Source organism: Mixophyes fleayi, chromosome 4, assembly GCF_038048845.1.
Source record: "Mixophyes fleayi isolate aMixFle1 chromosome 4, aMixFle1.hap1, whole genome shotgun sequence".
Taxonomy (NCBI): Eukaryota; Metazoa; Chordata; class Amphibia; order Anura; family Limnodynastidae; genus Mixophyes; species Mixophyes fleayi.
The window spans coordinates 321,400,876-321,425,418 of record NC_134405.1 but is presented as its reverse complement, the minus strand read 5'-3'; the positions used below and the strand labels follow the sequence as shown (position 1 = coordinate 321,425,418).

The 24,543-nt window shown below is 40.6% G+C and overlaps 1 protein-coding gene across 1 annotated transcript in view; it reads left to right on the top strand.

Annotated features, from left to right (window-relative positions):
• The window catches only part of TSPAN9 (tetraspanin 9), a 283,711-nt gene that overhangs the window by 53,206 nt on the left and 205,962 nt on the right, over positions 1 to 24,543 (top strand). Inside the window, exon 2 of the mRNA XM_075210193.1 lies at positions 2,918 to 2,973. The gene's annotated coding sequence lies outside the window, so the exon portion shown is untranslated. The remainder of the gene's footprint in view (positions 1 to 2,917; positions 2,974 to 24,543) is intronic.

Here is a 24,543-nt window from a genome sequence, read left to right as displayed (position 1 = left end):
TAATGTGGGCGGTACAAGAGCAACATGTAGCCAATGAGATCCTCAGGAACGTTCACAACAGCACAGGTTATTTCAGTAGATGATCTGTGGGAGTGACGGAGACATCAGAAATGATGCGGAGATATTGTGTTGTTGAATGAGTTGACATATCTAACTTTTTATATTATATTGAATAGCAGCATGAATTGTAGCATGATTTAAATAGTGTTTATAATTGCCATTGGAATGTACGTACAGTGTATGGGATATATCACTTTCACTGCTACTTGGGCCTATTTGAAATTCACTAACACTGCTCCTTATTATCTAAACTCCATCTCCAATACCTTGCGTTATTCCATTTGGAGCTGCTGGTCCTGAGACTTCCCATATGCTGTAATTAAATTTAAACAACTATATTTCTCGCTTCCTGTAGGCTAAGAACTTTGCGCTGTGATTTATGTTACAGTTTTACGTTATAAATACTCTGTACAAAGACAAAATCTTCTGCTTGCTATGGTTATGATAATTATAAATCGTGATGGCGCGGCGAGGGACAGTCTGTGTACTCCACGCACGCCATCCAGAGGAGACCCAGCTGCTGAATACATATCTTCTCAGGAGCCGATAACTGGATGAAGTCTCGTAGTATTAAAGGGAGTCTGTGCACTGCTTAATGTGATATGTGACATTTAGACAGTGATATCCCATCTCTCTTCTTCCTCCTGATCTCATTACCTGCAAGGCACATAGTTATATTCTTAAATTATTTCATATCGTAATTATAGGTATAAAACAATATAATGGCACCGGATTCTATAAATATTGCATAGCAGTAGATTAAACTATCAAGCTTAGTTTGCTAGTCAGAATATATATTGGCTCTTTCATTATTGAATGGCCAATTGTGACAGTGATCAACTCTTAGATTGTAGTATCCTGTATTGTTTTGTCAGACAAGTCTTCTTTCTTAGTCATTAGAGAACCTATCATCATCATCATCATCTATTTATTTATATAGCGGCACTAATTCCGCAGCGCTGTACAGAGAACTCATTCATATCAGTCCCTGCCCCATTGGAGCTTACAGTCTAAATTCCCTAATATACACACACACACACACAGAGACCGAGAGAGACTAAGGGCAATTTTAATAGCAGTCAGTTAACCTACCAGTATGTTTTTGGAGTGTGGGAGGAAACCGGAGCACCCGGAGGAAACCCACGCAAACACGGAGAGAACATACAAACTCCACACAGATAAGGCCATGGTTGGGAATCGAAATTATGATCCCAGTGCTGTGAGGCAGAAGTGCTAACCACTAAGCCACCATGTTGCCCCATGACCTATGGACCTGTGATCACATGGGGATAATGAGAGGTCTCCTAGGAGGTCTTGTGGCCATGATATTGCATAGATTAGACAGAAAAGATCTCGGTTCATTCAATCGTTATTCCTCTGTTGAATCACTCTGTCAGTCTCTACACTGGCTGCCTGTTTTCTACCGAATCCAATATAAAATACTTTTACTAACCTACAAGGCCATCAACAAAGCTGCACCAACACACATCTCCTCTCTTGTCTCAAAATATCTCCCAACTCGGCACCTCTGTTCTCCACAAGATCTGCGTCTCTCATCCACACTCATTACATCCTCCCATTCCCGGTTACAGGATTTTTTTCGGGCTGCACCCACTCTATGGAATTCTCTCCCTCGCACAATAAGACTCTCTTCTGGTCTACAAACTTTCAAGCATTCTCTAAAAAAACCACCTCTTCAGACAAGCTTATAATATTCCTCAACCACCCTATTAACCTCACTACATTACCCTATTACCACCCGTTCTACAACTACCCCTTGACCAACATTGTTGTGTGACAGGATCATTTAGCTTATGAGTCACTATTTCCTTTGCAGTCTGGCTGGGCCGACTGCAAATGTAGACTTAACCTCATGTGTCACCTCCCATTGTCCCATAGATTGTAAGCTTGCGAGCAAGGCCTTCTCACCTATTTGTCTGTTTTACCCAGTTTGTTTATTAGTTTATTATGTTTGTCCCCAATTGTAAAGCGCTACGGAATATGTTGGCGCTATATAAATAAATGATGATGATGATGATCATAGTGGAAAAGTCAGAGATTTCCATCACCCTATACTGCAGCTGTATCCCAAGTTTGTGCCCAGTATTTTTTATTACAGGAGTTTAACATATTGACATTTTTAATGTAATTTACAGACAATTAGCCTGCAGACCATTAAACTGTTGCAGCGTCACCAACGTATTGATCAAGATCTAACTGTAATGTTGCAGTTAGGTAGTTTCTTTATCACTTTGGCATGGGGAAGATAAGACAAGGAAGTGCTTAGAAGCCTAAAGCATCTTATTTATGTAACTACAGTAATGGTCCCTTTAAAAAAGACGCAGACCCTTGTCAACAGAAGTAGACAAAAGTAGACAAAAAAAACCTGTAGAATTGATGTGTGCATTCAATATACATATAATATATATATATATATATATATATATATATATATATATATATAATATGTGTGTGTTGGGTCCTTGCTTGTTTTTAGGATTGGGGCATTTAACTGTATTTCACTTTAACTTATTTCCACTTTAAATTGACTTCAAGTATATTAATGAAGAAAAATATTATTTGATAATTGCAGACTTGCTACAGGTAACATGCACGGAGTGCTTGTATAAGCCCACTATAATAAAGTGTAATATGATAGTGTGTTCCTTATTATTTCATGCTTCACATTAAATATTAAATCACCTGCTGTGCTGGGTGGAATGTAAAGTGATCCTTCCAGCGTTTTACTAAATCTCCGCCATGTCTTAACTTGTGTTTCAAGACGCCTAATGTTTTAGTTGACTTTAAGCCTTTTTTGTTTTATAATAATTGATTTTTCATTTTCACTCTTTTATAGAAAGAATAGAAAAAGGCGAAAGACGAGCCCCGAGGCTTCAATTTGTAAATCTCCCGGTAAGCAGGTTTTCTTATTTTGAAGACTGTCCTTTAATTTAAGGCTGTTTCTGCGCAGGGCGGGTTATTAATGAAAATATATGTTGTTTGTTAGGTTCATTGAAGAATAGATTATAGGCTTAAGGTAGAAGCTGCCTGTCTCAGCAATTGCTTGCAACACTCTTAGGCGGCTGTTGTGGAACTATAAAATCCTGCATGTCATCCGTGATCTCTGTAGAGCACAGACAGGGCTTATAGATAACATATAGCTGCTACCTTGTAACTGTCAGGAGTAGACTTATTGAACATTCTAATCAGCAAAAAAGACGTTGCCTGTAGCAACCAATCAGATTCTACTTATCTATCTAGTACATTCTAGAACAGCGATTGCTAGAATCTGATTGGTTGCTAAGGGCAACACCTCCACTTTGCCTTTTTAGAAGGTATGATAAATCAGTGTGTGGCCTCTTTAGGCACCCCATCCACAACACCGTACAAATCCGTACACCTATGCCAGTGCCCCCTAGTGGTGACTAGTACCATTGCACTGATTCCTCAGCATTACATAACAATTAGCCCTAATAATGTCTAACTACAATTGTAAAACCAACTCCACAACAGCAGCAGCCCCAGGACTGTGTCACAGCACGAACAGCTCAATTTCTTGCAATAACTGTCAGACACATTTCTTGATATTTACATATTTAACTGTCTAATAAAGACATACCTAGCATGCACAGTATGCTGCATTCACAGGTGACACCGTCTGTTTTCTGTCTAGCGCCCTGTCATATAAGTGCTGCGTGACACGTTGTCTGCAAGATTTCTTATGTGCGAAGACGGTAAATCAACAGCTCCATCTGCAGACAGAATTGTGTCTGCTGGGAGTGTACGGGCCAACATTTATCAATGAATCCACCTTCTGACCTTTATCTGCCAATCCGAGAGCCTTGAGTTTAGATGCACTGACAGCCTTGGGTTCTACAGGTTTCTCCCTGGAGTTTCAAGGCTCAAAAAGGGGGATTATTACAGTCCAGGCTTTCGTATTTTAAGGTGCACAGTGCTCCGTCCTGGACAATATTACATTATTATCCATTATGTAATTTTTGTGTATACTAGAAGAAAACCCCAAAAAGCCATCAAATTAATGCTTTGAAACCTCCTTTAGTATAATGCACGTCATAGCATAGTTACATGGCATAGATACATCTGCCTGACAGCAACAAAGCTTTCTAGGAAATGTATTCAAATAACAAATGTTGGCAGCGAGTGAGCCTTATAATGGCCCAGCTCATACCCAGGGAACGTAAGTTCTCTTTAAAAAGTCTCCTTTGCCTCCGTTGAGCACTAATTGAGTTTCTGTTGCGATTCTACACTTTTTTTTTCTATTATAAAACACAGAGGAAAAGATTTACTAGAGAGACCCAGTTTAAAGCAATTTTTACGATCGCTCATGCATCAGAATTACATCAGATCACTTCAGGGTCTGCCGCATGGCTGGTAAATTCATATGAAACCTTGCGGTCTAGTCCTCTGGGGAGTAGTGATACGCTGCCTTGCAATTACATCCTTTGTGGCGTACAGTGTTATTTGTGGGGGTTTTTCTCCTTTTCAATTAAAACATGCACATTGACATTATTAAGATTAATGTGCTGTGCCACTTGTGTCATTAAAAGTGAAGGTCCGCAGGAACTTGGTGTTATGTTAGACGCATAATGCATTTCAATCCGTATACAGTTGTTAAAAATTCAGCTGACAGAGTATCATGGACTTGTCTTCAGATTTAACAGCAAGAACCTGAGTGAACTTCACCATGAGGACAAAGGTCCCCACAATAACTCTGTATCTAAATCATGTTACATACATCTAAAGAACATTTCCAGAATACGCACATATCTCACACAAGACACCGCAAAAACATTAATTCATGCACTTATCTCCCGCATCGACTATTGCAATTCCCTCCTTACTGGTCTTCCCAAAGTCAGACTTGAACCCCTACAATCTATTTTGCACGCAGCGGCTAGATTGATTTTTCTTGCAAACTGTTCTTCCTCTGCTGAGTCACTCTGTCAGTCTCTACATTGGTTGCTTGTATGTCAACGAATCCAATATAAAATTCTTCTATTAACACATAAGGCCATCAACAAAATTGCACCAACATCTTCTCACTTGTCTCAAAATATCTCCCAACTCGACACCTCCGTTTTGCACAAGATCTATGTCTCTACTCCACTCTTATCACATCCTCCCCTTCCCGGTTACAGGACTTTTTTTGGGCTACACCCACTTTGTGGAATTCTTTCCCTCGCACAGTAAGACTTTCCTCTAGTCTTCAAACCTTCAAGCGTTCTCTGAAAACCCACCTCTTCAGACAAGCTTATGATATTCCTCAACCACCATCTTAATCTCCCTAGGTTACCCTATTACCAACCTCTACACAGCTAACACAAGACAACAACCCTCTGACCAACATTGCTGTGAGACTGATCACACAGCCCACTCAGTACTTTTACCTTTGCATTCTAGCTGGTCCAGTGTGCAATATGATGTAGCAAATGCCCTTGTGTTTCAAACTCCCATTGTCCCATAGATTGTAAGCTTGCGAGCAGGGTTCTCTTACCTCTGTCTGTATGTTTTACCCAGTATTGTCTTATTAATGTTTGTTTCCAATTGTAAAGCGCTACGGAATTAGCTGGCGCTATATAAATTAATGTTGATGATGAAAGGTGGTTCAGTCATTGTACTCCACCCACCTCTTATTAGTTACACTTAATACTTATACTCATCTATTTTGTGGAATGGAAAGGACATGGGCAAGACTTAATGGCACAATTTGCTTCATCAGTTGGGTGGGGCAGGATGCATGTGATTCATGACATAAGTCCATTTGCGTAGCGTGTTTGTGTGAAATAGCTCTGGCATGCCCACATACAGACTTTACCAATGAACGCAACTGCATGCAATTCATGTCTGAACGTCAATGACGCTTACGGCTCTTTACGACTTGAGAGGCAGAATGGGGGAGGGACGGGGCAGGCTGCGTTTTTTACCTTTGCTGCCACTAGAGGGCACTGATAGTGATGACTGTGACGGCATAGTCTTTGAATTAAAAAGTACACATATTGATACCACTAGCTATCACAGATAAACTGTATGTAACTAATATTGAATATAACAACGCGTTGCTTAGGCAGAGCGTACTTACACCCAGGTTGAATTCAAAGCGTATCTAGAGATACTCTTGGATTAGAATGCGGTAGGAAACTATACACAAGTTCTGTGCTCTTTTTAAAAACGCAACGTATGTGCAAGTTGCGTTCCGGTAGGAATCAGGCTCTCAGTGGGTGGAGTTTCGTGACAAGATTGAGTCCTTACCACACGTCTCCGCCTACAACGCAGTCCGGCCTGTGGCTTTAAGAGATAATTGCCTGCTTAAAAAAAAAAAAATAAGATTCTCGGAGAAATCCTTATATCAGTAAAATATTTATTCGTACTACACTATTTAAAGGAGAATGTGACAGCTGTGAATCATGATCATCGTGATAGGTATTGCAAATGTTTCCAGGACTAACATCGGTCCCTAATTTTATGTATGGGCATTAGGTTACCTCCGACTTAGACAAATGCATTATTAAAAGGAATTAGAAATGGTTCTATTTAATTTTCTCTTTATAATAGTCTAATGATAACTGTATAATAATATGGCTATCATTAAAGACTTCTTTTCTGTCAAGACAAACATATCAGAGTACCTGTGCAATTTTATTCAGAAACACTAGATGGCGCACAAAACTTACGTCTCTGTTACTGGTTCCAAAATCCCTTATCTGTCAGATTCTTCCTGTGTTCAAGCAGTTTCAAATTGTTAAATGTTTGATGCTGTTGTAAATAAGACTCTTTCCAGTTATGACTGTGTACCCACATTCATCCCAATTAACTTTCCTTTAAAAAAAAAAAATGCGTTCTATAGTGAATTTTTGATAGTCTGCAAAAATGCTAAACAGGTGAAACATCCACTGATGGAAAGTGCGCAATACATCAGCTCTGAGTTAATGAAGCAAGTCACAATTCATTTAATTTGCATGCAGAATTTGCAGTGATGGTTCGGGAAGTTTGCCAGCATTCGCTTCAGCTGTCGCTCAGCCAGGGCTGGAGTGCGAGGGGTAAGATCATGAGACATTCAAAGCATCCCTGTGTAAAACACACACATTGCACAGACAACAATAAATTATCCATGTACTAAGGCCGTGAACAGAATCGCACACATATAGCAGGGTTATTCTGAAGGGGTGCCATCATAAATTCACCTATTTTTCTTTTATGCTTTTTAATATAGGGAAACTTTCATATTATTAATGTCACAAAGTTAAGTTTTCAAGTGAACATTTTTCTCTACATTGTATTGGTTGGGAATCGCTGTCTGTACATGTCCACAATATCTCTATAAGAGATTTCACTTTTTGATATCATCATCATCATCACCATTTATTTATATAGCGCCACTGATTCCACAGCGCTGTACAGAGAACTCACTCACATCAGTCCCTGCCCCATTGGAGCTTACAGTCTAAATTCCCTAACACACACACACACACACACACACACACACACAGAGACACAGCTCGTTATAAGCTCACTTTTATATTTAATTTTGTATGTGTGCACGTCTGTATGTGTGTGTGTGGGTGGGGTGGGCCCTTTCTCTCTCCTACACTCTATGCTAATAGTAATATTAGTGAAATGGTTTTCTGCAGCTTTTTATTGATTTTGATTGGTTATCCCAGGACAAAAAAACTGATTTAAAGCTCCGTTAAACTAAAAATATTACATTATCTTCGATGAAAGGATTAATAATGACATTCCCAAATACATTTATAAAGATGTCAGGGGCTTATCACAATGCAAGAGTTTTCAGAAAACGTTATGATAGTAAGCAGCAAATTTCCTGTCAGTAATCTTGTTGTGACCATGCAGCCATCTTTTGAACTGGGCTCCATGCAAGCCCCACCCCCTTCCTCTGTGGTCATGTGACCACTGAGGAGCTGCATGACTGACTGGCTGTCAGTAAGAAGTCAGGTTACGCTCTCCAGGGAAGAAGCAGACACCAATGCTTTTATGTGTGTTGCAGACTCCTGAGTGTCAGCCATCTAAATCTGCCACACGGATTGATTTTATATATGGACAACTGAGTTACAGGAGAATAGCTTCATGTTACAAAGGCTCATGTTGTTTAAAATGTAGTGGGTTTTGCACCTTTAACCAACCAGTATCAATGAGATGATGAATATTGCACTGTGTACCGATGACATCTCCTCCTAAAGAAACCACTAAATGTTTAATGTATTTATTGCTATTTAAATCTGCAAAGTTCAAAAGATTTACCTGCTGACGCTCTTTTGGCTGCATGCAGGATTCCATGCATACATAAACAGAACATACCATTCTGCATCATGGTACAGGCAGGAAAGTTTGTTTGACTTTGTAGATTTAACGCAGCGTTCCAAGTTTGTGACATGTGACGGAGATGTGTAGCACCTGTCCCTGTAGTGTAGAACCATTTTTGTTAGGCGCTTAAAAATGGCTGCTAAGGGGATGATTGTGGCTTCAAGTTGGTCCTCAAAGTCACAAGCTACCTCTGCAGCTTCGCGCAGTCCCTGCGGCTTTCGGATGGGCTGTGCGCCATTTCAAAACCTTAAAGTGTTTATCATCCCTCTCAAAACAGGGACATTGTGAAAGATAAATAATTGTAGGGACAACTCTTGGGAGTTAGTGACAACTGACAATTATACATTGTGCAAATATGAGAAGGAATAAGTTAGTGGTTATGAGCACAGAGCATTTAGCAGTAAAACTGCTGGAGACTCTGGTTCAAATCCCAAGTTCAGCTCCTTGGGACCTTGCCCACCTGTCTTTAGATTGTCCTTACAAAGAACTAAGGATCAAATCGGGTTTGAACAATGAGCAAACTAAATGGGCAAAATGGTTCTTATCTGCCCTCAAATTCTATGTTTCTATAGTAAAGCATGCCACACACGTACAGATCTGATCATTTTTGTGTCCAGAACCTACTGGATTTCCATTGGACAACCAAATTCGAGGGAATTTTGGTTAAATTGATTGTTTTGGCTCCAACTTGCAGCATAATTTCTAAAATAACCAATTTTAAACTGCACACACTGATCTGACCTTTTCAGAGATCTGGACAACATAAATATGGATGGCATGTACGGCTGCATAAAGGATTTTATAAATCATATTATATAGTTATTGTTTTTTTGTTGCCCACACACTAATTGATATGCATACGATAGGATAAGAAATGATTGTTCTGTATGATTGGATCTGTGCAATGGTCTGTATATAAAGTAATAGAAGGATCACATACTTATATATGGAGAGCCTGTTACAGGGTATGTCAGTTTGAGTTCTTGCTATAGCTGCGCTTCAGGCTAACTTCATGTCTGATCTCTGCCCTGCAGCTATTTCAATCTTTAATTACAGTAGTACAAAATAATATAACATACTGCATCCTGAATGACTTTAGTTTAATATTACATTAGTTTACTGGGTACTTTCAAATAGAATGTATCATTAAAAATCGATTATAATCCTATTTACCTTGATTCCTTGGTCACTGTTGTATGTAGTTTAGAATTTAATTTATGACTAGGCTGTACAATGGTTAAGACTGGAAAGTTGGCCTTTTAACCATCATTATCATCATCACCATTTGTTTATATAGCGCCACCAATTCCACAGCGCTGTACTAAGAATATTTGTCATTCACATCAGACCGTGCCAATTTTCTGCTGTCCTAGTTGATTCGATGCTCCTGTGTTACGTGATTGGATACTGTTGTGTTAGGTGATTGGATGCAGCTGTGTTAGGATGTGATTGGATGCCGCTGTGTTAGGTGATTGGATGCTGCTGTGTTCGGTGATTGGATGCTGCTGTGTTAGGTGATTGGATGCTGCTGTGTTAGGTGATTGGATGCTGCTGTGTTAGGTGATTGGATGCTGCTGTGTTAGGTGATTGGATGCCGCTGTGTTCGGTGATTGGATGCCGCTGTGTTAGGTGATTGGATGCCGCTGTGTTATGTGGTTTGATGCCGCTGTGTTAGATGATTGGATGCTGCTGTGTTATGTGGTTGGATGCCGCTGTGTTATGTCGTTGGATGCCGCTGTGTTATGTGATTGGATGCCGCTGTGTTATGTGATTGGATGCCGCTGTGTTAGGTGATTGGATGCCGCTGTGTTATGTCGTTGGATGCCGCTGTGTTATGTGATTGGATGCCGCTGTGTTAGGTGATTGGATGCCGCTGTGTTATGTGGTTGGATGCCGCTGTGTTAGGATGTGATTGGATGCCGCTGTGTTAGGTGATTGGATGCCGCTGTGTTATGTGGTTGGATGCCGCTTTGTTAGGATGTGATTGGATGCCGCTGTGTTAGGTGATTGGATGCAGCTGTGTTAGGATGTGATTGGATGTCGCTGTATTAGGTGATTGGATGCCGTTGTATTAGTTGATTGGATGCCGCTGTATTAGGATGTGATTGGATGCCGCTGCATTAGGTGATTGGATGCCGCTGTGCTAGGTTATTGGATGCTGCTGTGTTGGGTGATTGCATGCTGCTGTGTTAGGTGATTGGATGCCGCTGTATTAGGATGTGATTGGATGCCGCTGTGTTAGGTGATTGCATGCTGCTGTGTTAGGTGATTGGATGCTGCTTTGTTAGGTGATTGGATGCCGCTGTATTAGGTGATTGGATGCTGCTGTGTTAGGTGATTGGATGCTGCTGTGTTAGGTGATTGGATGCCGCTGTATTAGGTGATTGGATGCTGCTGTGTTAGGTGATTGCATGCTGCTGTGTTAGGTGATTGGATGCCGCTGTGTTAGGTGATTGGATGCCGCTATATTAGGTGATTGGATGCCGCTGTGTTAGGTGATTGGATGCTGCTGTGTTAGGTGATTGCATGCTGCTGTGTTAGGTGATTGGATGCTGCTGTGTTAGGTGATTGGATGCCGCTGTGTTAGGTGATTGGATGCTGCTGTGTTAGGTGATTGGATGCCGCTGTGCTAGGTGATTGCATGCTGCTGTGTTAGGTGATTGCATGCTGCTGTGTTAGGTGATTGGATGCTGCTGTGTTAGGTGATTGGATGCCGCTGTATTAGGATGTGATTGCATGCTGCTGTGTTAGGTGATTGGATGCCGCTGTATTAGGATGTGATTGGATGCTGCTGTGTTAGGTGATTGGATGCTGCTGTGTTAGGTGATTGGATGCCGCTGTGTTAGGTGATTGGATGCTGCTGTGTTAGGTGATTGGATGCTGCTGTGTTAGGTGATTGGATGCCGCTGTATTAGGTGATTGGATGCTGCTGTGTTAGGTGATTGGATGCTGCTGTGTTAGGTGATTGGATGCCGCTGTATTAGGTGATTGGATGCCGCTGTGTTAGGTGATTGCATGCTGCTGTGTTAGGTGATTGGATGCCGCTGTGTTAGGTGATTGGATGCCGCTGTATTAGGTGATTGGATGCCGCTGTGTTAGGTGATTGGATGCTGCTGTGTTAGGTGATTGCATGCTGCTGTGTTAGGTGATTGGATGCTGCTGTGTTAGGTGATTGGATGCCGCTGTGTTAGGTGATTGGATGCTGCTGTGTTAGGTGATTGGATGCCGCTGTGCTAGGTGATTGCATGCTGCTGTGTTAGGTGATTGCATGCTGCTGTGTTAGGTGATTGGATGCTGCTGTGTTAGGTGATTGGATGCCGCTGTATTAGGATGTGATTGCATGCTGCTGTGTTAGGTGATTGGATGCCGCTGTATTAGGATGTGATTGGATGCTGCTGTGTTAGGTGATTGGATGCTGCTGTGTTAGGTGATTGGATGCCGCTGTGTTAGGTGATTGGATGCTGCTGTGTTAGGTGATTGGATGCTGCTGTGTTAGGTGATTGGATGCCGCTGTATTAGGTGATTGGATGCTGCTGTGTTAGGTGATTGGATGCTGCTGTGTTAGGTGATTGGATGCCGCTGTATTAGGTGATTGGATGCCGCTGTGTTAGGTGATTGCATGCTGCTGTGTTAGGTGATTGGATGCCGCTGTGTTAGGTGATTGGATGCCGCTGTATTAGGTGATTGGATGCCGCTGTGTTAGGTGATTGGATGCTGCTGTGTTAGGTGATTGCATGCTGCTGTGTTAGGTGATTGGATGCTGCTGTGTTAGGTGATTGGATGCTGCTGTGTTAGGTGATTGGATGCCGCTGTGTTAGGTGATTGGATGCCGCTATATTAGGTGATTGGATGCCGCTGTGTTAGGTGATTGGATGCTGCTGTGTTAGGTGATTGCATGCTGCTGTGTTAGGTGATTGGATGCCGCTGTATTAGGATGTGATTGGATGCCGCTGTGTTAGGTGATTGCATGCTGCTGTGTTAGGTGATTGGATGCTGCTGTGTTAGGTGATTGGATGCCGCTGTATTAGGTGATTGGATGCTGCTGTGTTAGGTGATTGGATGCTGCTGTGTTAGGTGATTGGATGCCGCTGTATTAGGTGATTGGATGCTGCTGTGTTAGGTGATTGCATGCTGCTGTGTTAGGTGATTGGATGCCGCTGTGTTAGGTGATTGGATGCCGCTATATTAGGTGATTGGATGCCGCTGTGTTAGGTGATTGGATGCTGCTGTGTTAGGTGATTGCATGCTGCTGTGTTAGGTGATTGGATGCTGCTGTGTTAGGTGATTGGATGCCGCTGTGTTAGGTGATTGGATGCTGCTGTGTTAGGTGATTGGATGCCGCTGTGCTAGGTGATTGCATGCTGCTGTGTTAGGTGATTGCATGCTGCTGTGTTAGGTGATTGGATGCTGCTGTGTTAGGTGATTGGATGCCGCTGTATTAGGATGTGATTGCATGCTGCTGTGTTAGGTGATTGGATGCCGCTGTATTAGGATGTGATTGGATGCTGCTGTGTTAGGTGATTGGATGCTGCTGTGTTAGGTGATTGGATGCCGCTGTGTTAGGTGATTGGATGCTGCTGTGTTAGGTGATTGGATGCTGCTGTGTTAGGTGATTGGATGCCGCTGTATTAGGTGATTGGATGCTGCTGTGTTAGGTGATTGGATGCTGCTGTGTTAGGTGATTGGATGCCGCTGTATTAGGTGATTGGATGCCGCTGTGTTAGGTGATTGCATGCTGCTGTGTTAGGTGATTGGATGCCGCTGTGTTAGGTGATTGGATGCCGCTGTATTAGGTGATTGGATGCCGCTGTGTTAGGTGATTGGATGCTGCTGTGTTAGGTGATTGCATGCTGCTGTGTTAGGTGATTAGATGCTGCTGTGTTAGGTGATTGGATGCCGCTGTGTTAGGTGATTGGATGCTGCTGTGTTAGGTGATTGGATGCCGCTGTGCTAGGTGATTGCATGCTGCTGTGTTAGGTGATTGCATGCTGCTGTGTTAGGTGATTGGATGCTGCTGTGTTAGGTGATTGGATGCCGCTGTATTAGGATGTGATTGCATGCTGCTGTGTTAGGTGATTGGATGCCGCTGTATTAGGATGTGATTGGATGCTGCTGTGTTAGGTGATTGGATGCTGCTGTGTTAGGTGATTGGATGCCGCTGTGTTAGGTGATTGGATGCTGCTGTGTTAGGTGATTGGATGCTGCTGTGTTAGGTGATTGGATGCCGCTGTATTAGGTGATTGGATGCTGCTGTGTTAGGTGATTGGATGCTGCTGTGTTAGGTGATTGGATGCCGCTGTATTAGGTGATTGGATGCCGCTGTGTTAGGTGATTGCATGCTGCTGTGTTAGGTGATTGGATGCCGCTGTGTTAGGTGATTGGATGCCGCTGTATTAGGTGATTGGATGCCGCTGTGTTAGGTGATTGGATGCTGCTGTGTTAGGTGATTGCATGCTGCTGTGTTAGGTGATTGGATGCTGCTGTGTTAGGTGATTGGATGCCTCTGTGTTAGGTGATTGGATGCTGCTGTGTTAGGTGATTGCATGCTGCTGTCTCCCCAAAATATGATTTACCTTTTCCCCAGAAACCTTGAGTGGCACCCACTGCAAAGGGAGCGTGGAGACAGGTTCACCTTATATTTCAGTAGGGTAAAAAGGACACTGGCACCTATCACCATACTATTGGGAGACAAATGTAAAGCTGATTGCAACAGTTTATATCTGTACTTAAAGGACAACTCTCTCCGGAAACCCCTCCCCCTAACCTTACGGCGAGAGCCGGATTGCTCAAAATCGTGCTCCGTTTTCCTGCAGTGACACCGCGGGCACACTGCACAGCAGTCCATACACGCCACTGGGGGGCGCATTTCCTGTATGTAGGGGGCATATTGAGTTTGCAATATTTCTACCTAAGATTGTGTTTCATTTAATATACATTATACTCAACAAATATTTGATGACATGGCATACTGGGACTTGTAGTTCCACATCAGCTGAAGTGACACCGGTTGCCTAAGCCTGACATAAACAGAAGCCCATTTGTGGTGTTTTCAGAAGTAAATTTATAAAACCCTCTTAAAAGGCACAAGTGGAAGTGTAGCCCATAGCAACCAATCAGTGTCTAGCTATCATTTATCTAGTACAGTCTAGTAAATGAGAGCTAATATCTGATTGGATGCTATGGGCAACATCTCCACTTTTCCTTTATAGAAAGTTTGATAAATCTACCCCTAGATCTGTATAGAAAATGAAATAATGAAGGTGACTCTGCAATAAATCTCCACAGAGCTTATGGCTGTCGGGGTTTCAGCTACATTGTAACCTAAGTGATTCTGTTGTCTGTATTGCTAAAGTTTATGATGCAACTACAAACTACTGATATTGTAAACTGATATTGTGACCGTCTTTGGTATTAATAAACATGGTACCTATCATTATTCTCAGCAAATACTTTCTGTTTACTGTGTCCCCTATGGCTAATTCACTGTTATACAAGGGAGCATATGAAAGCAAAATAGGACCAGATGTTGTATCATTCTACTGTATCCATAAACAAATATAAATACTTTATTTAAGAGAGCACAGGGGGGAAAATAATAGCAGAAGCCATTGGATATAAAGTATAGCAACATTGTTTGTCAATGCAAAGCTCCGATAGCAGGTACTATTTTCTGCCTTGGCATTCGCCATATGGGCTCCCCATAAATGCCTATATAAAATCACTGATTGCCGGTGGAACGAAGGCAACTGTATATCCCCCAAAGTGCCGTAAGCTCATGGGAAGAAACCTTCAGTGGTGAAATTGAACGACATGGTTCCCAGTGGTTCTGAAGTCATCCTGACCCCATCAAGAGGTGAAATGATCGGTTTAACGCTGCATTCCCTCCGACAATAAATCCGCCACATCACCAAATGGCATAATATAAAATCTCATTTTACAGCCAAGGAGGAATGGCTTTCACTAGGTATGTCATTTTACATTTCTGTAGCACGGAGAAAGGAAAGATACGGTCTTTTCCGCTTATTAAGACAGCTGTGTTCTGCAGTAACCCTCCACCCCCTGCTGGGCACAGTTCTAGAACTAGTACAGTAAAAACTTCATACCAGATATGTTTTGAGACAGTTCTAGAGAAACGTAATAACTCTATCCTCCCCTGCTTCAAACCAGCTAACTTTTCTTTGTTTTGTTTTAAAGGTGATATGGTTTATTTTATAACACAGTGCTAGTATAAGAAATGTGCAAACAATAAGATTATGTCAGTTTTCTAGCATTACTATATAATCTCCTTGGGCCAGATTCATTAAGGAACTTAAATTAAGAAGTTTCTTATTTAAGTCTCCTGGACAAAACCATGTTACAATGCAAGGGGTGAAAATTAGTATTCTGTTTTGCACATAAGTTAAATACTGACTGTTTTTTCATGTAACACACAAATACTTGATAGATTATTTGTAAACTGAAATTTAAAGTTGATATTTGTGTACTACATGAAAAACAGTCAGTATTTAACTTATGTGCAAAACAGAATACTAATTTGCACCCCTTGCATTGTAACATGGTTTTGTCCAGGAGACTTAAATAAGAAGTTTCTTAAGTTAAGATCCTTATTGAATCAGGCCCCTTATATTTATACAGTCCAAAAAAATATCAGTCTATATAAATTAATAAATCTCCCACCACCTGTTTATGAACCTTTACCCCCCATGGATATTATTTTTCTGTTAATTACGTCACCATCACTAAGTCACTAGATTGACACTATCGTGAAACTTAACATTGACTCAACTCAACATTAACTACACAAGTTCCACCCAGATTGGCAGATATACAGGTCTGTGACAAGTTTGGCCGCACCTGTTTATAGCCAAATTGGGCAAAACTGTTTGGCCGAATGTTAGATCCTGTAGGGTTCCATTAAGCTGGATACACACTTTTGCAATCTTACTTCAGATGGGATTTCTGTTTTTCGTTTTTACCAATGATTGAAAGTCCCAATGAGCATGACTATTCCTGTGTACACAACTACACGATTTACCGTCAGATCTGTGCTATTCATCTGTCATAACCATCGGCTGAAGAGATGGTGACTCTGTACACTCTACAGATATCTGCCTACACTGCTGGTCGTGAGTGCGTACACACTTCCACAATTGCCCGACATCGTTCCATCGTTGATTGTGATTTATTGGAAGTTTAGAAAACCAAATCAAAAGATGCAATAGTCTACATTTACTAAACTGCAGGTTTGAAAAAGTGGAGATGTTGCCTATAGCAACCAATCAGATTCTAGTTATCATTTATTCAGTACATTCTACAAAATGACAGCTAGAATCTGATTGGTTGCTTTAGGCAACATCTCCACTTTTTCAAACCTGCAGTTAAGTAAAGATACCCCTATGTGTTTTGGTACGATAAGACATTAAACCCGGTTCTCTAGAGAGTGTATGTCACCTGTCGTTAAATTACTTTGGTCATCAACAGAATAGGATTTGTTGTCCTGGTGGATCATGTGCTGTCTAGTCTAGCGCCATCGTGTAGAAAAATTGTAATTTGACGACACAAATCAGTTATCTGCCATTAAATTAGAAAATAAGATTGGCAGGCAAAGTCTGCATGTGTGTGACCCCTTTTACTGCTCCCTGAGGTGCAAGTTAGAGAGATGCTAATCTAAACCAACGGAACAAGGACCACAACTTTGTACTTAGGGGGGTGTGAATCTAATAAAAGGTATTGTGCATTTAACACTAATGTCCTGTAAACAGATACTGGTTTATTGTTTGTTTCTTCTATTCTGAACATATTGATTTCCTCACACTGCAGAGTTCCCAGTAGTTATATGGTATATCCCCGTTAGGCACAGCCGAGTCAGTAAGTGCTTGTGTCATCGCTGGACTGTACGTGATTACACTGGAGACGGTACCACCAGATATTTCTAGGATTGCTTCACTGTTCACAAGCGAGTCACCAGTGTTTTTATTGTGGTAAAGACTTTGAAATTCAATCATTACAGATGTTTTCTGTGTTGGGATATCGTCTTTCGTGTTTATCCCCCTTTTCTGTTGATCATGAGATCATCCTGGTCCTTCCTTTGAAGGCTAAGATTCCCATTCCCCTTCAGCTACCGAGGAAAACGGGAATTTCAGGGCTCTGTCTCACCATCCCAATCCGGACAGGTTTGTCTGGATCGATGGGAAAGTTGGGAATTATTGTCTTGTTCACTGCTGCGCAGCATGGCAGAGCGGCGGTGAATGGGTCCCGGTGCAGGCTACCCAAATATTGGGAGGTATGTGTGTGTACATATATATATATATATATATATATATATATATATTATCGTAAATTTGTAAGGCGCCACAGTGCTCCACAGCGCAAAATAAACGCAGACATGAAAACAAAGGGTATGAATATATATATATATATATATATATATATATATATATATATATGTATATATATATTTCAGATAACTGCTAGAGTTGATAGCTATATAGCTATGTAAATAGATAGATAGATTACAGGGTGTTGTGTTGGTATATATCAGATTTTGGTGTTTGCTGAGACATAAGATGGAACAGAGATTTATCAAAAATGAGTAGAGGTGTTGCCCATAACAACCAATCAGATTCTAGCGATCGGTTATTTAGTGCATTGTAGAACACTAGAAGGTTTGATAAATATATACCTAGTAGTGTCCTATAGGGATAGGGGGGGGGGTCACAAATTTGCTGTTGGGCCCATAGTAAAAAGACACTATAGTTGTATTCGTTCATACAAAATTGAATACTTTAGTATTTGGTGATACTTTTTATATCTGGGCACAGAGTACAGTGTAGATTACAGTAGATTTTTCTAGACACAATTAATAGGTAATAGTAGACAAAATCTCTTCTGTCAACCAGATCAATCCTCTGTTTTATGTTTTAAAGACAGCAAGTGGATTTCATGTGGGAAGACATGTCCCCACAGTATGTATTAGGGTCATTGCTGATTTATCAACTAATTATGCTCCATTGTAGTATTTTTCAGAGACTAGTGACAGGGAAAAAAAGTTCATTATATGAGAAAAATATACATGTGTTTGTTTTTAGATTACAGTCCAGCTTGTTGTATTTCTCCAAGACTTTCATATCATTTGCTAATTTGTTTCTGGAACATTTTCAGTAGTCGTCAATTTATTTACTACCCAATGAAAGTTACTTTTTTTTTAAATCAACCAACACTGCTAGCTAACACACACGCATATTTCTACAGATTAAATATTTATGTAATTTTTTTGGTTATTCAAATACATCAGAGAAAACAACACACAGTATGTTAACGGTGTGCATTAAATTTTAAACATTATGACTAGATGAATCAACTAATATGCTTAACGGGGAGGCAGCAGGCTTGTTGGGGATTCATTGCAGAACACCTGACTCCATTTCCAAATATTTTACAATAAGTTTTTGGGTTATACCAATGGATATGAATAGAAGTTTTCCAGGGATGGTAACGTTGACTAATAAACATCCATTTATCTGTGAGCAGCTATAGCAAGTTAAGTACCTTTTTAAGCATGGATATTAGCTGTCCTCCTGCAAATCATAATATCCTTTTCAAAATCTCTCTAGTGGTCACAAAGTATGACTGTCAGTCAACACATACAGACTAATACACCCCCATGTGCTCTGATTACTGAGCCTAGGCACTGAGGGCCTGAATCATTAAGGACAGTAAGGCAAAAAAGGAGTAAGTTTGTTCCTTGACAAAACCATGTTACAATGCAAGGGGTGCAAATTAGTTTATTATTTTGCATGTAAGTTAAATACTGTCTGATTATTCATGTAGCACATAAATACTTGATTGCTTTATTTGTACACTGAAATTTAAAGTTGATCTAGGACATACCCTACTACAACTATAAATCTGCCATCACTTTTTAAATTTACCCCCCCCCCCTCCAATGCAAGATGGTTTGGTCAAGGTGCAAAGTTACTCATTTTTTTTGCTTTACTTTCCTTAATGACTCAGGCCCTGAATGGTGAGAGCTGGATTATGTCTAATTTGGAAACATGACTGGTTCACCAGCACAAAGGCGGTTTCACTTTGACATTGTGAACACTAGCGCTTTTTCAGCTAGTGTTCATAGCACTCAATGCAGTGGTGACTGGCTGAAATGAGGGGAGGAGCTTTCCCACTGCACTGTGTCTAGGACAACTAGTCCCAGCATGCTACATGCTGCAAGCTGTCCAATCCCATTCTATTTTAAGCCTCTTCACTGCAGCTGACGGCAGCCTACGACAAAATGGCCGCACCCAGGTGCAAAGATTAGCGCACATTTCAGGGTACTGGGCCGTACGTTGTGAACTTTTCACAGCTAATATAAGGCTGGTCAATACCCAACTCAGTACGTCTGGCATCTGGATAATGGCGTCAGTTGCTGCATTTGTTTTAAAGATAAAAATATTTGGTTTATAAGCAAGTAAAGACTGTAAATGTGTGAGTGAACCATTGCACTGTGTATTTTTCTATTCTGAAGCATTTAATTTACTAGATTTTGTCTACATTACTGTTTTATTGGTTTGCAAACACATTTCTTTTCATGGCTTTTCATAAACTAGCCCTTGAGTACAGTAAAAGGAAATGTGACAGTACTTAGTATTTTGAATATTGAATTTTTACAATGCATTTAACTGAATGGTACAGTCTGTGGTCTGTGCTTAATGGCGCTAAGATATGCAGATGGTAGCATGGGCCGGATTGTGTATCAGGCCTGCGATCACATGGTTAAATGTATTTTAATATCAATTACTGTTAGTACATTTGACAGATGCTCTATTATAATTGTGGTGGCTGGGAAATGTTCAAGGCTGACCAACTTCATTATATTTTTGATAATAAACAATTACGGATGATAGTTTTGCCTTAAAAAATGAAACCATTGCTTTTCGTACTTATAATTGTCAAACGGAACATTCACTGCTTAAATTCCTGTCAAAATATTTGTCAATTGTGCTTTTTCAAAGTGTCACCTGCAAACAGCAGAGGCGGCCATTTTGTGGGTGAACCAGTGTGCAGGAAATTGCAGCCATTTCCTTAGAATGACCAAATATTCATGAGGTGTTGGTTCAAATTGCTGGGGCCATAGGGTTGAGTCCCACCGGGGCCCTATCTGTGTGTAGTATGTATATTTTCCTCATGTTTGCATGAGTTTCCTCCAGCAGTCCAAAAACATAATGGTAGGTGAAGTGGACTCAATGGACAAAATGGACCCTAAGTTTGTTTGTGTGGCACAGAATTTAAGTTGTATGCTCCATTGGGGGTAGGGATTGTTGTAATTGAATCAATGGTTTGTGGAAAGTGTTTAATAATGTGGTGTCCCTATACCAGTATAGCAATGATAAATAACTAGGTTACGTTTCCATGAATAGATACTTCAGCCCACACAATGAACGCTTATGCTGGGTTTTAGGTCACAGCTCTACGTTAATTTAGACTAAATTGTCCATCTAAGTGATTTTTAGAGCAATCTTTGTCAGTGAAGTAAACTTTTCTTTTGCCGCCACTTACTCTTACACTGAATTCATAACACAGAATTCTTCAGGAAGCAGATTAAACGGATTTCTAGATAAATAAATTGTCCAATACATGCAGTTTTTTAAAAAAAAAAATAATATCTATAGTACCAAGAGGTCCTAATTTTTGGTGCCCAAAAGTGGCGTAGTCTGTCAAAAAAAGTGTGGTATCTCCTAAAATGGTTATTATTTGATGTACTGGGGGTGTAGCCTATAGTGTCCTGAATTTTGGGAATAGTGCAGCCTGAGTAAAATCCTGCAATGTACAGTTATTAGCACATATGCTGTTCTCTCAAAAATAAAGAAAACGTGTGTTATCCTGTGGGCTGGAGACTCTCAGTAATACTCATATTAAGTGATCACTCTGAATCAGTGTTCTGAAATCTGGTTCATAGTTTGATGTCTCTTATGGTACATTGAGCGTGCTCCTAGACCAGGGGTCAGGGAACTTCTTTACCTTTTACCCCCAAATATATTTAGATACGCCGACATTACCCCCGTGATTTGAAAGGAAGGAAATCATATATTATTAATTATTGGAATTTAAAATTGTATTGAATCTATTCAAAATTTCTTTGAAAGCTTCAACTTCAAAACTTCAGGTTTTGGAGAAATGATGTTGCTTCATTTTTGATACGAGAGCATCAATATTGGGGCATTTTGATGTCAGAACAATTTACAATCGATTCAGCGTCCAATCATTTCTCTGCTTTGTTTTTATGTTCGTTAGAGTGGAAAATACTTGTTCGCAAAGGTAGGTTGTTGCAAAAGGCAGCAACTTTTTGACTGCCTCCTCGTGTGCAATTTTGAATGCCTTTGTAGCTGTTGACATCCAAAAATATGACAGATCTGCTTTGTTTTCAAATGCAATACGTGCTTCATTATTGCATCGAAGCTCAAGAAGTGCCTCTGCCAACCCTTGAGGCTCTTCTGGTACAACAGCAATTTCACATTTAAAGGGGTCTACAATCCAACTGACAGCATGTGAATCGGCAGCATTACCCCCAGGAATTTCATTTTTACCCCATTTGGGGTAATTTACCCCTGTTCCCTGACCACAGTCTTGGACGTATATGGGATTTTTAAACTCTGCCCAGAAGAGAACGATCTTCATGTAGACATTTGGAAAGTGCATTTAGAGGACACTATACAGCTGTTACACACAGTACATGTACAGTGATTGGTCCACTTTGAACAGAGTAGAGGGATATTAAGGTAGTTACAAAAGTTCAAACCAGGCAGATTCACATTTGATGTTTTAAAGACACCCGTATAATTTGAATACTTTGTAGTGAATTTAAGTATAAATTCTCCGTGCTTACATCAGTAGATTAGATTCTGTTCAGGCCACTTCTAGTTCAGTGAAGGAATCCATGGTATAGGAAATATCCTGTACAGATAAGGGATGGAAAATTCAAAGTAGAAGTGATGCTAACTGTAGTATTATACGGTGATAGCCACAATTTTTAAATTGATGTATATCAGACGCGATTATCTCCCACAGGGCCACTGACCCTAATTAATAAGCAAGTAACCAATTAACTTTGCAAAGCATAAGAATTATGTATTGCCGGGAAAACCTGACCTATGTGGTCCCCGGTGACTCTAATTGGACAGTTCTAATTTATATAATAAAGAGGTCGAGCAATGACATTTAACGGAAAATTACAATTAAAAAGTAACAATTTACTTTTAAGTTATTTGTGTGCCACCGTTTTATTCTGCAGAAGTGTGTAAACGGATGTCACTTAGTAGTTGCCTATATGTACCCTCACATCTGCTTAATAGCAGGTTTCTCCCACATTGGCCCCCTAGCATGGACTCAAAAAGGTTTTGGAAGTGGGGCAGAAAGATGTTGGTTAATGCAAGTTAACTAGTGGCCGACCCTAGTGCAAATGAATATGGGTGCAAATTAATTAAAATAAAACCATCATAATTAAAAACTTGACACTTGTTCAGCGGAAGACACTACGCAATAAGTCCCTGCCCCATTGGGGCTTACAGTCTAATTCCCTAACACACACACAGACTAGGGTCAATTTGTTAGCAGCCAATTAACCTACCAGTATGTTTTTGGAGTATAGGAGGAAACCAGAGCACCTGGAGGCAAACACAGGGAGAACATACAAACTCCTCACAGATAAGGCCATGGTTGGGAATTGAACTCATGACCCCAGTGCTATAAGGCAGAAGTGCTAACCACTGGGCCACCGTGCTAAGTGGTTAGCATTTCAAAGCATTTGGCCAAGGCCAAAGCTGTGACACAAAGAGCGTGCTGGTGGCTAACAGAGGAGATTGGGGCAGTTTTGAGGGTGTACCATGGTGATTAGTATAGGCAGTAGCAGAGAGGTAGGTTTTCAGAAAGCATGTAGAGATTTGAAGGCTGGTGGAAAGTCTGATCAGGTGAAGTGGGAAATTCTGTATGCGAGTTCCCACATGGGAAATACTTCATAGAGAGGTCAGAGGTGGATCTAACTTACATCATATTCATGAAACAGAAATAAAGGGTATTTTAAAGTGAACTTGCACAAGCTGCCTCTGTAAAATTGCCTTTTAAAATGGACAAAATGACAAAAAATATGATATTATTTTGGCGTTCAATTTATAGCAACTCTTGAAGCTGTAAATTCACTAAATTGTTTCCTGCAAATAGCAGTTGTTTTTATTAAAGCACCGAAAACCTTATACTATAATTTTACCTGGCAATGATCAGGTGCGGATTTGAGGAATTGGTGATAAATGTAATCACTTCTTTTGTCCTGTACATTTTGTTTCCTGACTCCACAAGTGCAGGATATATTGTATATTGTCCTCTAACCAATGAACATGCGGGAGGATTAACATGCAGGAGCAGGAATCTGCAGCCAGCATGTTATAACGGTGGATTCCTGGAACTCTTATTACTTATTACATGTTACTTATATAGCACCTACATATTACGCAGAGCTTTACAAAGAGAATAATCACTCACATCAGTCCCTGCACCCGAAGAGCTTACAATCTACAGGGTGATTCAAAAGTCGCAGTACACCCTTTTATTTCAAAAACTCTACAGGAATTGGGCCGATTGGCCGATTTCAAGATGGCGCCCATGTTTGGTACATACCGTAAAAGATAGACCACGTCACCCATACCTTACTGGAGTATTCAGGTTTCCCAATTTCCTGTAGAGTTTTTGAAATAAAAGGGTGTACTGCGACTTTTGAATCACCCTGTATATTCCCTACTATGACAACAAACACAACACAGGTTAATTTCATCAGAAGCGGAGAGTGCTCTAGTGGGCATTGAATCCTTGCCCCCAACGCCGTGAGAAAAACTAAACACTGCGCCAACGTGCCGCACTCTTGTATGGCAACACTCGGCATGTCACTGTCATAAATGAGGAGGCAGCCCCAATAGCTGTTGAAGATGACCGCACTTAAAAAAAACAAAAGGCAACATTTAAAAAGCTGCTACCAAGTTATTTGTGCAACGCCCTCTGTTTTAAAATGTATTTAAATGCAGCGTAAAAAAGCGCACAGGGTTAAAAAAACCAGCACAGACGTTGCGGAAAGGGGTTTCGCAGAGTGTAAAGGGTTAACAG